This window comes from Pinus tabuliformis, chromosome 2_2 (assembly GCF_031772625.1).
Source record: "Pinus tabuliformis cultivar Carrire ecotype Pingquan chromosome 2_2, CPIR1, whole genome shotgun sequence".
Lineage (NCBI taxonomy): Eukaryota > Viridiplantae > Streptophyta > Pinopsida > Pinales > Pinaceae > Pinus > Pinus tabuliformis.
The window spans coordinates 258,879,494-258,894,708 of record NC_142300.1 but is presented as its reverse complement, the minus strand read 5'-3'; the positions used below and the strand labels follow the sequence as shown (position 1 = coordinate 258,894,708).

Sequence of the window (15,215 nt, the reverse complement as noted above, 5' to 3'; positions counted from 1 at the left end):
TGCGTCCCTGAAGCAACAGAACGCAGAGCAGTCAAAGGAACAGTGCGTGGGCACGCAGCAGAGCAGAAGGATATCTGCGTGTGGACGCAGAGTAGCGGAAGGTTAACGGCGTCTGGTCGCAGGCCACAGAAAGAAAAACTGCGTCTTTGTTTTAAGATGTTCTGTTGATTGAATTTCTCTGTTGATAAGGTGTTCTGGGTTGGTTCTGTTATTGCTGATCTGATATCTGTAGTGGTCTATATCTGTTATGTACTTGTTGATCATCTGATGTTTTATGAAAAGAAGTAGGGGGTTGTAGCTCCCTTCCAGGAGTAGACTGGAAAACGAGAAAGAGAGAGAGTTGTAGCTCTCTGCAGGTTGCAGCCTGCGTACTGGTAAAGGACTGCACCAGTACAAAATCATTGTAAAAGAAGTTTCTAAATTGAAAGAAGATAGAGACATATTGCAGCAGGTGGTTTTCACCCACATTGGGTTTCCACCTTACATCTTGTGTTCTTTGGTGTGACTATCTGTTTTTTTTCATGCTCATTATTTTATGGTACTGACATGCAAAAATAATTCAAAGATCAAATAAGGAAGATTTATTAAATTGCTTGATAATACTGATTCACCCCCCCTCTCAGTATTATTTCCAACACTTAGGTGATCACAACAATTCGATAGTTTATGGCACTTTCCAAATCACCATTCCTAAAAGGATCCAACAAAACAACTTCAGAGGAAGATGATAAGGGAAAACCCTTATTGGAACTAGCCTAGAACTAGTGGAATCGGTTGGTCCCAATGGTTTTAGAGTTGTACTAGTCTAGTTTGGTGGTTCAGATTGGCTAAGGTTGGTCTTGTATTGAACTGACCTTAAAACACCAAAGTCACTAGTTCTCTAATAAACTGACCAATTCTGAAGAATGTAGTGCAACATAGCTAATGACCACCAAATAATAATTTTTTAATAAAAAAATACTGAAAAGGAAAAAAAAATTATTAACTCGAGGGCCCTACAAAACCTAACCCTAGTAATTAATGGTAATATTTAATTTTTAAAGTTAAAGTAAAAGTTGACATTCTCCTTATCTTTCCTTTTTGAAAAGGAAAGATAAGGATAATGTCAGCTTTTACTTAAATTTTTAATATTAACATTAATTGTTTCGAGTTGTTTCATAGTGGTTCCAACTTCATTCAATTTTGAGAAAGTAAAATTTTAGATCCCATTCAAAACTTAGTGGTTATTGTTTGAACGACTTCTTTATAATGAGTCCTAGACTTTGACTTCCAATTCTTCAGGTGCAGTTATTGCATAATCATATTCCTCGTGAGACTTTGCAGCAGAAGTTGATCTTTAATCCATTGCAAGCACTTGACCTAGCATAGGGAACCATCAGCTACCCCTCTCAATATGGTCCCAAAGCCCCTCAAGAGCTATCCATCAAGAGCTATACAATACAAAAGAACCACTGGCATATGTAGTGTTGATTTCGGTTGTCCCCGGTTCATATGGTGTTACATATTCTCCCTCGCGGGTATGGGCGCCCACAAGATCATCAAATAAATCAGCCCTCTCATCCCATTCGTGGATTTCCAGTCAATCACCACATCTCAACATGCAATCAATGCATTAGTTATAATCATAGTATTAGAGAAATAGTCCAGATGCCAACACTTTCATTTCATCCTAATAACATAAAGTGATTGTTATCACAACATTTTGAATAGTAAAGATCTACATACTATTGAATGTCATAAAATTTGCATGCAATTACCCCATGTTTCACATCATAAAATACTCTCATAAGTTATAAATCAACATATCAGCATCAAGGATATATCATGACATCTCATAATAAATGAACCACATGTCAATTTACATCATGATCCCTATGCATATCATATCCATCATGAGAATTCAACATCATTATCATAACAAATAAATAAATAAGCACCACATATACATCGTTAACCTCTCATTATAACTATATGCATTTACCACATACCATCATATCACGAAACATCGTTAACATGAGAATCATCTCAATACTTATCAAATATAGAACAACAATACACTATAAGCATTCTTATCATGAATCAATTTCATTTACTTGTATAAACAATTCAACATCCCTCTAGGATCTATGTGAGGATGTGGTCCAACCCTGAACAGGATTATGTTATCCCATGAGTACTATTAGTGTCATGTTTTCATCAAGGTACCAATTACTTTTTCAATATACATTTCTTGTTCTTTCTATTAGGAAGTCAACCATTACATCATAGGTATACTCATCTAAGTACATCATTAAATTTCAAATGAGTCTCATCATCTTGAGCCTTAACCTCTTGTCGAATATTCTTCCTTCCCTAAGGATATTTGAGTCAAATTCAATGTTAAGATATTATCATTTGTACAATCATTTAAATCATCAATATCATGTTAAAATTCCATGATCACTATATATATTGTGCTTATCCAAATGGAACACATACATGAGGTCATCCTTATTTAAGTCTTAGGTTATGCTCAATCCACCTGCATGAAGGCTTAATCCATTGTTATGCTTCCATTGTAGCCCAGTAGGTCAAGATACTTGGCTCTTACTAGAGCAGCTTGGGTTCAAGTCCCCTCAATTGAAATGATGTGCTTGTTGTCCCCTAGTGATTTATCCATCACTTGCATGATTTTCATTGTGAATCTTGGCTTATCTCATCAAGTTTCCACTTGATATCTTTTATCATAGATTCATCCATCTTCAAGTTAGACTAGGGATTCTTCCACCTTAATTTTCACTCGTTAAATCTTTAGTTTATAGTTTGAAATGCTTGGAACCACTACCACCATTACCATTCATGAATAAATTGGTATGCCTAATATGTTTGACAATAAATTCTTTATCAATAATCAATTTACACTTAAATTTCTTATTAACTCAAAATACCACACACACAATATATTAAAAATAATAATAATATAAATATTCACACTTCCAATAAATAATAAAATAAAATAACAACTTATCAATTTCAACATAATATTTTAATATTAAATAAAAAAATTCAATTTTTATTACTCATTTCAACATAATACTTTAATAATAATTAAACAAATTTAAGCTCTATTATCTAATTTATTAAATGACTAAATCCACTTTATATAAATTCCTTCTCATTCCTTAAAACTTGGTGAGTCATTTTTATACTCTACTTAATACATGTTTTATATAATATAAAATAACACTCATTATATATATATATATATATATATATATATATATAAACCTTTACTTATAATTTTAAAATTTAATTTAAATATATTCTCATAATACCACATCCTATAAATCCTATTTTTTCTAATAAAAAGTTATAGTCATCCATAAATATTGATTATAACCTCAACCCATTACATACTTTATGTTAACAAGTTATATGAATTACATGGTGTCCATTATATTGTTTTCATATTCATTTATATGTATATTATCACTTCCATTAAATATAAGCACTAATTTTAATAACCTTAATGCATTAAGGTTAACACATGCAACCTATTAAGTTTTTTTCTTTAAAAACTCGTCTTGCCTTAAAGCAGCCTCTCCGTCTCTCATCTTTCACATTCTCCCGTGTGCCCGACACCTCTTTTCTCTCTACCTTATTATCATATATCTCTTAATGACATCAGCGTTGTGATGTTTATTACTTGTATCGTTCTACGTGGAGAATTCACCAATATGGCAGATAAATAATTTGGCATTTAGCAAATTGGCGGGGTTTATAAAACAACATTTTTTTTTTTATCACTAGTTTTGTCTCTCTTATTTACTTTTTCTTAGCGAATTCCTATAAGTGGTTTTGTTGAGTCTATTTTTGACGCTCACAACGGTTTTGATTCAGCTTTTGGAAGTACTCTGGACTTTGACTAAATCGCATTTTGGGGCTCGTCTTAGCATAAACATCATGCATATGATGCTTCTGAGGTTTCGTCGATCTTGAGGATGCGACAATGTTCACCGTTGATTGCTTTAAGGATATGGAGGAGGATTAACTATATTTGCCTTCATAAGTGAATATTTGCCACTAATGCAACCAATGTTTTCGCCAATGTAATAAACACAACACTCCAAGAGAGGGTATAAGGATTATTTCCACATAGAAAATCTTAGTCAGCACAATATGAATTATGTAATTCCCCAACACCACAACCTGAACAACGAGTGACGATACATAGCAAAACATGTATTGCAATAAAATTTATTATGAAAGTGTAAGCTCCTCGGGAAAATATCATATAGAAGTAGGATAAAGAATTTAATGTTGACGTTTCCTTATCCGCATTGGCTTTTGGAAAACCTACAGTCAAGGCGTTTGGATTTCTTTTCTGGCCTCTAAAGCGGTTATGAGGCAAACGAGCCCCTGGCCTCGCTAGACATCTGGTTAAGACCACAATCTCATGATGTACTGTCATAACCCCATTTCTCAAGAATAAATTATATATATATATATATATATATATATATATATATATATATATATATAGTCATAAGGTTTTACATACCCGGGATTACCCTTTGGAATTATATATACAATTTCCTATGATTCATTTACCTTATGTCACTTTATGCACGTCAATTGTCATACGGGTATGGTTTAAGGGATTGGTGTACTACTTTTTAACTTTAATAAAAATCTCTGTAATATGGTTTGGACGCATGTTAACCACGCGGCAATGGTTCCGGGGGTAACTTTACATTTTCCCTTTAGCCATCACGTGGCACCCCTTATCCATTACTGTGAGAATTATCTCCTACTCTGCTTCGTACTGTACGAGGCCGGTAGGCTGTCCAGTCTTTTCGCCTTGCATCAACGGTGGAGGGCACACTTCGTAATCCAACGGTGGCAGATCGTCTCCGCGGGCTGCCACCTAAACTAACGCTTGCCTTGGGTGATGGGATCATTTTTTTGGGAAATTTCTCTGCGGCTTTGCTCTGGTTCAGTCCATGCATTCTGTCTCGGAGAGCCTAGCTCACAGACCCTGTTCAAATGCTAGAGGATTCGTTTCCAAACCCTTCAGGTAGATAACCGCACAATGTCTTGTTCCTTCTGTAACCTTTTGGCTATGCGTTCTTTTCGATTTACTGATAAACTTCTTGATTATGCTCATGCATCATGCATCTGCAGGGTTATTCGGCAATGGGGTCCTCCTACAGCACTGGAACGAGTGTTGTTCATTTGTTGGCCAGAGTTTTCTTTAGTGGTAAGTGTCTTGGCAAGCACGAGGATAAATTCCTTGAGTTTTTGTTTTACTGCGGTTTGCATTACTTCTATTGTTGTCTAACATGTGCTATTCGGGTTGCTCCTTGTACAGATTAGGCACCCGTTCCTCACACGGCCTAAAGACTAAGGAAAACCCCACCCCGTTCTGTTCGGTGTTCCAAGTATGGGGAATCCTACCGGCCGCGGCTATGTTTGTTTTGCTTCAGACTTTTTCTTGTGTTTAGAGGAGGGTAACCCTCTAGGTCACCTTTATTTTTTATTGAACCAGGGTGGGGAGGGTTATTCGTTCCCTCCAGGCTCCAGTTACCATGGACATGACAAATGTAATTTTAGACTCTTGAATTTGGATGTCCGACTGCAATTCCTCTGCTCGGACAATTGTAACTGTATATATATTTTAACGCACACATGTGCTTATTTTTCTCACGACATATTAGGCTCCTTGTTTACTGGACTATAATTTATTATGATGGTATACTTCTTTTAACGACAATATTTTTCCTCGTTTGTGCTTGTTTAAAGGTTACTGCACCGCGGCCTTTCTGTACAAGAATTTGTACTCGTTTTTGTTTTATGAGTTCATAGTATTGCACAACTTTTATCTATGTCACGTTTTTTGTTTGGTTTAGCTACACATTCCTATACAGTTTATATGATGTTTTATGTAATTGACTGAAGAGGGTCTTATCCCCTAAGCTTACAACCTCCCTTGTTGAGAGGGTCCGAACCCTGCCCCTCAATTACAGTGTTCTTTTGAATTAATTCCTGATTGCTTCCAGGTTATTAATACTTGTATGCTAGAAAGAGTTAAAACGCGGACAAGATAATAACCCTACCAACCTGCTGTTCCATTCTATTCCAAACCCAGTTTTCCTTTTTGGGTGTTCCATTTGGCTTAGATAATGTCCACAGAGCGGGTCTCCAGCTGCGCCACTCCGCTTTCTGGCCTTCCTTATTACAGAGGAAATGCTCTACCGCATCTTAACACAACCTGCAATAATCTCTGCCTTAGATTAGGGTTGATACAGTTTGCGGCAAGTAGACATTGTTTTATTTATTTATTTTCTAATTATATACACCTATGTCTCTTAAAGAAAGGGGCTCGGCCCAAAGGCTGCAAGCCATTACTGAGTAATGCTGGTCTTGAGTTGATTCCATTAACTCGTCTAATTTCAGGTTTGCCGAAGCATTTATTTGTTTCCTTCTTATTTACTGATTGGGATTTTGTTTGTTGCAGTATTCATGGGTAATGTGAAGTTATCATGTTTGATGTTACTACACGATTGACTTACAAGAATGTCCCAATGTGGCACAGAGATATTTGCAGGTATCTCTTTTACAGAGGGGTTGGATCTCTAAGTAGAAATGAAGGTTCCTTAATTGTGTGGTGGCACAACTACCTGAACCGATTAGCTAAATATCTTTGTGAATTTCAAGGTGTGCGAGAACATTCCTATTATTCTTTGTGGAAACAAGGTTGATGTGAAGAATAGGAAAGTGAAAGCTAAGCAAGTTACTTTTCATAGAAAGAAGAATCTCCAGTACTATGAGATATCTGCAAAAGTAACTACAACTTTGAGAAGCCATTCCTGTACATGGCACGGAAGGTCTCAGGGTGAGCCTTTAATCTAGTTTCTGATGCTCCCTAATATGAATGTTATATTAAAAAATTTGCATTGATTCTATAATGGGTTATTTTTATAGGGATCCAAACCTTCATTTTGTGGAGTCACCTGCTCTTGCTCCTCCTGAGGTTCAGGTAGACCTTGCAACCCAGCAGCAGTAAGTAGAATGCTATTTTCATATTATTTTTTGTTAACTTTTATTGAAATAATTTGTTCCATTTCTAAAAGATTGAAACTTTGGCTTACAATCTTTTATGTTTTCAGGTACGAGGCAGAACTTGTAGCAGTTGTGGCCCAACCCCTTCCAGATGACGATGATGATGCTTTTGAATGGCTTTGTTAAGATGCTTTTGCATATTTAGGGATTGGCGGATTCAATTAGTTTTGTATCATTGGAGTTTGCTCTTGAGTTCCGACATTTAATTTTGATTTGTATTTGGGGCTTAGAATAGAATTATCACATCTCTCTATATGTGATTTGGGTACTGTGTAGATGTTTTCATCGGTGGATTTGGCTAAGCTATCTTAGTTCAACTCCATTACAAAGCTATTTTTATATGCTAAGATAGTTTTTTTCGTCATATACTCTTGCACATTTTGCACAAGAAATTTTTGTACTCTTCAAATATTTCAAGAATGCTCAAGTGCCTTTCATTGTGTACTGCTGGGGGAAATGCTAGTTGCGATGATTGTTTCTTGTAATATATTATGGCTTGTTAAAAATTTCTCTGAAAATTCTAGCTATGTCTGAGGATTTATTTTAACTCTGAAATTGGATTACATAGTTGATAACTGTGGCTATCAAGCCTGCCTGGGTATTCTTGTGGGTATGTTGTCTGTTGAACACATAAAGGTATCGCCATTTCATTAATTGGGCTCTCGATTGATTTCTGCATAAAGATTCGCATTGTCTAAATCTAAAGTCATTTCCATTCAACAGTCTACAGATTCTTCTTTAACTATAGTAAAACTGGGAGATGGAATGCTTATCAAAGCTAAGGTAGCATCTTAAATCCAAACTTCTGACTCCCATTTGAAGTAGATATTAAAGCTTTATAAGATGGCACGCTGTTGAAAAGTTGACAGTAATTAAATATGTTGGCTAGACATTGCATTTATATATGGGTGGCCATGTTAAGCTCATGTCATATATCCCACTGCAATTTTTTTTTTTAATATATACATATACACAGCTATATAATTACCAACACATAGACGTGCTTTATAAGGTTGACGGTCCTGTATCATGTGTACATAATTGTCAACACATGAGTTATTCTCTATACGGTTGACAGGTCTGCAATTCCTATTCTTATGTATGCTCACATAATGGTTCACTTTAAAACTTGCATGAAACAAGTCCTATAGATGTACAACGACCCAACCAGTTGGATAGGACTGCGATGATTCCCACGTAGTTCTCCATGGCTCGAACCTGTTAGCAATTGACACGATTTCCACCCGATGATTCGTGTAATCCCCCAGGGCTATGAAATTAGTGATGTTGTGGTTTTTGTGTTGTTTGATACACATTGATTTGGGTTAACATTAATTGAGCATTAACTTGTCTGTCCCACCTCGAGTAAGTGGCGTGGGTAGTCTCCAGCTGCCGCCTCGGGATCCCTCGTGTATCGACGTCTACGAGACGAGAGAGGCGATCCTACCGCTGCCATGGATGCTTGCCGACTTACACTACTCTTGGCGCTGGGTTGTAGTCCCATTCTTTTGCGGGAAGACCTGGAACTTGTTCCGCCTCCTGCCTCAGCTGAGAGCTTGACAGTCTTAGCTCTATGGTTTGGTTGTAGAGAACATGTGCGCGAGGTTTCGGAACCTAATCCCACCACTAGAATTTATCGACCGAGTAATTATTTGACAGTTTCCTTTCCTAGTTCGTTTGATTTGCAGATAGACCCATCATATACAGGATAAGTATTTACAATTCTTTAACCACAGTGTTTTGCTAGCACGCAGTTACCCCCACTCCTTCTGTTTAGGTTTCGGATGGAATTGGACGGAGTGGTGAGCAAATAACCATCCTGGATTCCACCGGTATGATAAAATTCCACTTGCTTTCAATTGTAGGAATGGGATCTGGACCTCGTCTACAAGCTATTGCGCCTGATTTGTGTCTACCGCTTACCAGAGCTCGCGGATAGGTGGCCCGGTTTCGGGTTCTCGTGAAGTTATCCCTGAGAGGGCTTTTGTTGTTTTAGTTAAATGAATATGAGGCTTCGTTCCTCGTGATTTGCTTTCTCTGAGCCGCGCTCGCTGTGCATGCTGTTCTAATTGTTTACTTATACCAGGTCTGCCTGGAATTAGGGGCGAATGTTCGCCCTTTGGGGAAATTAAGGGTTTTTAAATTTTTAGTGGGCAAATATTTTGTATCATAGTACAATTTTACAAATCACCTCAAATAGCCCACCTTATTTTAAGGGAGAGGGTAAAAAAGGTAAATTTAGCCCTTGAAATTAGGAGTTACAACCTTCCATTCGCCCATTTCCAAGAATAGGTTTTATTTAAGTGAATCCATTCGCCCATTTTCAAGAATAGGTTTTATTTAAGTGAATCCTATGGGCCAAAGGCTCAAATACCATATTTATAAAAGAGGTATGGTAAATTAATAAAAATATAAATAAATGAGAGGTATGGTAAATAAATAAAGCATTTTTTATATTTACTCCATAAGTCACCTTATATACATGCAAGGGTGTAAACAAATAAAAATATAAGTAAAGTGGAGGTATAGTAAATAAATAAAACATATTTTTATACTTACTCAAAAGGTATGGTAAATAAATAAAAATATAAATAAACTAGACGCATGGTAAATAAATAAAACCTCTTTTTATATTTAGTCCATAACCCTCGTTCTATTTATGAAGGCTCAAGAAAGAGGTTTTATTTAAGTGAATCCTATGGGCCAAATACCATATTTGTAAAAGAGATATGGTAAGTTAATAAAAATATAAATAAGCGAGAGGTATGGTAAACAAATAAAACATTTTTTTTACTCCATAAGTCACCTTGTATTTATGAACGGTATGGTAAATTAATAAAAATATAAATAAATGAGAGGTATGGTAAACAAATAAAACATTTTTTTTATATTTACTCCATAAGTCACATTATATTTGTATTTATGAACGGTATGGTAAATTAATAAAAATATAAATAAATGAGAGGTATGGTAAACAAATAAAACATTTTTTTTATATTTACTCCATAAGTCACATTATATTTATACTATGGGACAAATACCACGGACTAGATTGTTATTAATACCATGCAAAAAAACATTATTAACCCTAATATTAGTAATAATAAAAATAAAAATGGCACATGGTATTGACCCATGGTATTCACCAAAATGGCACATGGTATTGACCCATGGTATTCACTTGGAATGTAGCCTATTTAAATGGGGGAATTAAACCAACATAGATCCATCTTTACTCTGGATCTACTAACCCCCGAGAGGTATCAAATATCGTGATATGCAAACTAGCATAGAGTGAAAAAATATTTGATCCGATCAAGAGTAAAAATGGATGTTGTAATTTAATGTATGTTAAACATTTTAGCTTGGTTAAAATAAAAATCAGCTATTAATTTTATTAATTTTTATAAATTACTAATAGTAATTTTTAAGCTCCAGGTTTATGATAACCCATGGTATTGACCCATGGTATTCATGTGAGAATAGACTATTTAAAGGGGAAATTCTATCTTAGATGCATCTTAATTCTGATTCTACCAAGTGCTCAGAGGGATAAATAGATTCCATCCCCCTAAGAGTGGTAGATGTGGAGTTAAGATGGATATAGGTTGGTTTTTATGATAATGAAGATATTAAAATGACTTAGGAAATTATATTGTAAAAACATCTTAAGGTGAATGGTTAAAGCATAGACATTGGACAAGTATATTTGTATACTTCTGTTTTAAACTGAAACAAATCTAGGGCTGAAAGGAATGGATTGATTGCACTAGTCATCCTTCTATAACTTTCCAACATATGCTGGATTAAATAGATTGTAATTTGGGTAATTTTCCAGGGCTAAAAGGAATGGATTGATTGCACTAGTCATCCTTCTATAACTTTCCAACATATGTTGGAGTAAATAGATTGTAATTTGGGTAATTTTTCTAATTGCAAACGGGAACATACTTGTGTATTGGCATGGTGGTTACGAGGTCCCTAGAAGTGGAGTAAACAGATTGTAATTTGGGTAATTTTTCTAATTGCAAACAGGAACATACTTGTGTATTGGCAGGGTGGTTACGAGGTCCCTAGAAGTGATGAATTTGAATTTTTCTTGGTTTTATATATAGTATTAGGTTTTTTGAATTTGAATTTTTCTTGGTTTTATATATAGTATTAGGTTTTTTCTCATGCTTTCTGTGAATGGCACGTGTGAATTTTATCCTACACCCACTAGGTTATCGATATGTAATTTCGGTAATTTTGATTTCAAAAGATATTTTAAGGAAATGCAATGATTTCATTTGTGTATTCAATAAACACAAGATTTTATAATTGAGTAAAATATTCGCCATGCCTGGTGAGAGATTCGCCAAAAAATTATATATACATATCATATTATTGATAAAATCGCCTTCCATTTTTCCTATATACCATGGAGATTCGCCCATTTATTATACATGTAAATTTGGGGGGGTTCTTAAAATTTTCCCTGCCTGGAATTAACTTATGCCCCTGGGTGGCTTTTCCATTTTCATGGCCCAACTTTTGATAATGTAATATGTATTGTGTGCTCCATTTATTTGTCTACTAGACTTGGAACTGAACATGGAAATTTTTGTTGAAATCTTGAACATGTATTATGGCTTCACTAAAATGATTTATTGCTCAGATTCTAGTTCTATTTGATTGTTTAGAGTTGTTTTCGACTCCCTAAATTTGTGGCTCTGTACAACAGTATATATATATTTATTCGGTTTCCAGCTTTACGTTTCATCCTGAAGAATTGATTTTTGGTGTTAACTATGTCACTTGTTGTTCTTTCTGTTTAATCCAACCAGATGTATTTACTATTTTTAATTAGTTTGGGGGTTTGGCCCCGCATGAGGGTTTTCGAGGGTTACGGCCCTGCCACTCACAACCACTGTAACCTATCTTTCAGTTACCATGTATCAGTGTGGCCAAGACCCGAGACCCCCTGCCCATGAGTTCAACACTCTCCTAGACCCAACGGTTTCTAATGTGGGTGCATGCAGTGTAAACCATAGAACTGGGACCTCACCCATTCCTGGTAGTGGAGATTTCCCTTTTTCATTTGGAGGAATTGTTCCACTGGAATTCCAAATTATTAAACATCACTTATTTTGTAGGTAGAATGTTTACTACTCGTCCTAATTTGCAGAGGATTTATCTTTTTGTTTTACTCCCCATTCCCGGGGCTTATACTCTCAGAGTCCACGAATTTCCAATCTGACACGTCTCACAAGGGTTCCAATGCTCAAGCTGTCAAACCCAGGGCGGATTCCATGAAGGAATCAACCTGACTTTCTTTTTTTTTTTTTTTTTTGGAAACCTTAGTGCTTAACTCCATTTTCGTTTGCGGCAAGGAGCTTATAGCATTCTATGAAACCTGTACTTCTATTAATTATTGCACTAAATCTTGCATGACTCGTTTGCTAATGGTGTTTAACAAGGACGTTGTAACAGTTCTTTTCCCAACATAACCTCTACTATACAGTCCCCCTGTATTTAGGAATAGTCCGACAACAGTTGTCAACTACAACCGCTCAGTAGCGTCCATAGCACTCGCCCACCTTCGTGGAGGTTTCGATTATCACTGCTACTATGATTTTTTTTTTTAAACAAACATTTATTAAACAACAGGGGAATACATCCTATGTATGTTTTTTTTTTTCAGTTATCACCACCTCGGTGGCAGCAGCAAGTTCTTGAGTTTTCTAACAGTAGTTGTTAATTCTATATAGTACATTTACCTTTTTCTAATGTCCTTACAGAATTACTTATAAATGTTTACTCACTTACCTGAACTGCTGTAACTTACAAGTACTCCAGAGTCGGGCCTCCTCTGTTTCTCCCGCTTCCAATATGCCACCCAACCTTGAGATTCGTCCTCCAGGACCAAAATCTCCCCCCTAGCTCCCTTGCCGGACCACTGCCCTCAGCAAGTTGCTGCACCTTCGTGCGTGGCTATCTGGTCCTCACCAGACTTAGCTTTTTTTTGTTTGTGTGTTTCTTTCCCTCTGCCTGTCCCTACAGCGCAGAACCCCCTTCCTGCCTCCTTTCCTCCAGAAAAAACCCCGTTAGGAAAGCAGTTAGGGTATATCGGGACACACAGCAACCACCTTCTTGGGAAGTTGCCAGCTTTTCAAGAAACATTTTCTTTTTAAGAAAAAAGAACCACAGGAAATATTATTAAATCAAACAGATAATAATAGTCAATTCAGTTTACCAATTACCACAGTAAAATCAAATATTTACATTTATCCCGGGGCATCACAGCTCACGTGGTCTTGGAGGAAAGCATTTTCTGCTCTGTATTAATGCTGGCGTGATTTAGATTTTATAGGAGTGTTCCGACATCAATTGTCAGTCCTCACTTTTATATATTTATCACTTATATTCATGCCAATTGTAATGTATCCACGGTAAATCTACGTAATAATTTATTTTTTTTAACTTTAATCACATCTAAGATACTATTGCATGCACCTTATTCGTAAAAAGGCTAACCCCATTAACACCTACACACGGAATTCACATTCACGAAGGTCATGGATTGGATATCTTGTCCTTATGTGAGCAAATAGGAAGTATTCCGTGGGGGCAGAGCGTTATCTGCCAGATTAATTGTTGGTTGCACTGGTTCGATACACCTGGCTCTGGGCATTTACTCCTGCCGGTGTTGTCACGTGATGGAGGTAAGGTTTTGGTATCCTCTACTTCCGCGCCCTCGGGTGTCTCCCCGCATCGACGGTGGAAAAGAGGGAATGCCCATCCGAGGGCAGAGCTATCTCGGTGTGCACCATACTCGATGAAACATACTATCGATGGTTCCAGATACATTTCCCCCTCGGACCTGTTACAGTTCCCTCCTCCTTTGAGCACCGCATTCATACCAAACCTTCTCTGGTTGATGCATGGTCGTGGTTCTCATGCCTGCTACTAATTCGGAGCGAGCTGGACTGAGCCTTTTACAGTGGCTACCTTGCGGTAAGGCTTAATGTGCTATCTATAAGGTTTATATGCTATGTTCTTTTTTTTATTATTTTCTATGCCCTTTCCATATTCAGACATGTTGTCAACAATCCGAAGTTTCTAACTTACCCTAGGCGTATTTCTGTTGTTTGTGGAGAGGTATGAAGGTCTCTTCCCAAAGTACGCTATGCACATGCACGGTGAAGCTGCCTGTCTTCAGGGTCTTGCCTTCTTAGAGCTGCGGCGAACAGCTGAGTTCACACCCAATTGTATCTGCTTACTATTCTTCAACAGAAGTGTGTTACTACAGGAATTGATGATTTAATCGCTCTGAGTATAGGGTTCTATTGGTTTTTTTATTTTTACTCTTCTGAGTTTAATGACAAATAGATTCGGCCCTCTGGCCCAGACCCCTTACAGATTCTCCTCTTGGTTACTGTACAAGGGTTTTGGCAAGGGTTAAGCCTGACAAGTCATCCCGGCCAACGCAAGGATCGGGAATCCTTCGCGTAATGTGGCTGTGAACTGATAACTCTGTTTTCTTTTGTTTAATTTTTCGGGCCTTCGAGCTCGCTGATGCATGCATTTATGTAATTTATTTCCACGGTTACCAAACTATGCGGGTTGTATCCCCGAACTACTTTATTGTGACTTTCTATAGTTTTCCAAGGCTGTCTGAGTACAATTTGTATATTCATGCTTTTGTTCTTCTATGGAGGGTCAGGGTCTTTATGACCCGAGCTCGGCTAGTTTGAAGAGGTGAGCGCCTCCCTTGCGGCGCCTGACTGTATGGCTTAATCACTCTTTTGCATTTTCCCTGGTTAGGGTTCATGAACTGTGGAGGGAGTCACTTATAATCATGACAGTGTTTTTCCATAATTTTATCTGAATATATATACTACTTTTCACAATGCTTAGTTTTCCTGTTCGTTTTCTTATCACCATTATATAGTAAGATGCTTACCGCATGTTAATTACGATTTTTATGCCTTACTGTTTTAAGTATTTGGGCAAATAATATTTGTCTGGCATCTCACTACCTGAACTCGATTCCAAGCCCACACTTGTATGTATTCTTTGTTTTCCTTGTTCCCTTGTGGAGCCGCGACTTTTGTATAACTGCCTGGCTATGT

General features: G+C 36.8%; 1 pseudogene; it reads left to right on the top strand.

Moving 5' to 3' along the window:
• Positions 1-7,227, top strand: part of LOC149192285 (GTP-binding nuclear protein Ran1B-like) — a 54,275-nt pseudogene extending 47,048 nt beyond the window's left edge.
• Positions 7,228-15,215: the final 7,988 nt, after the last annotated feature.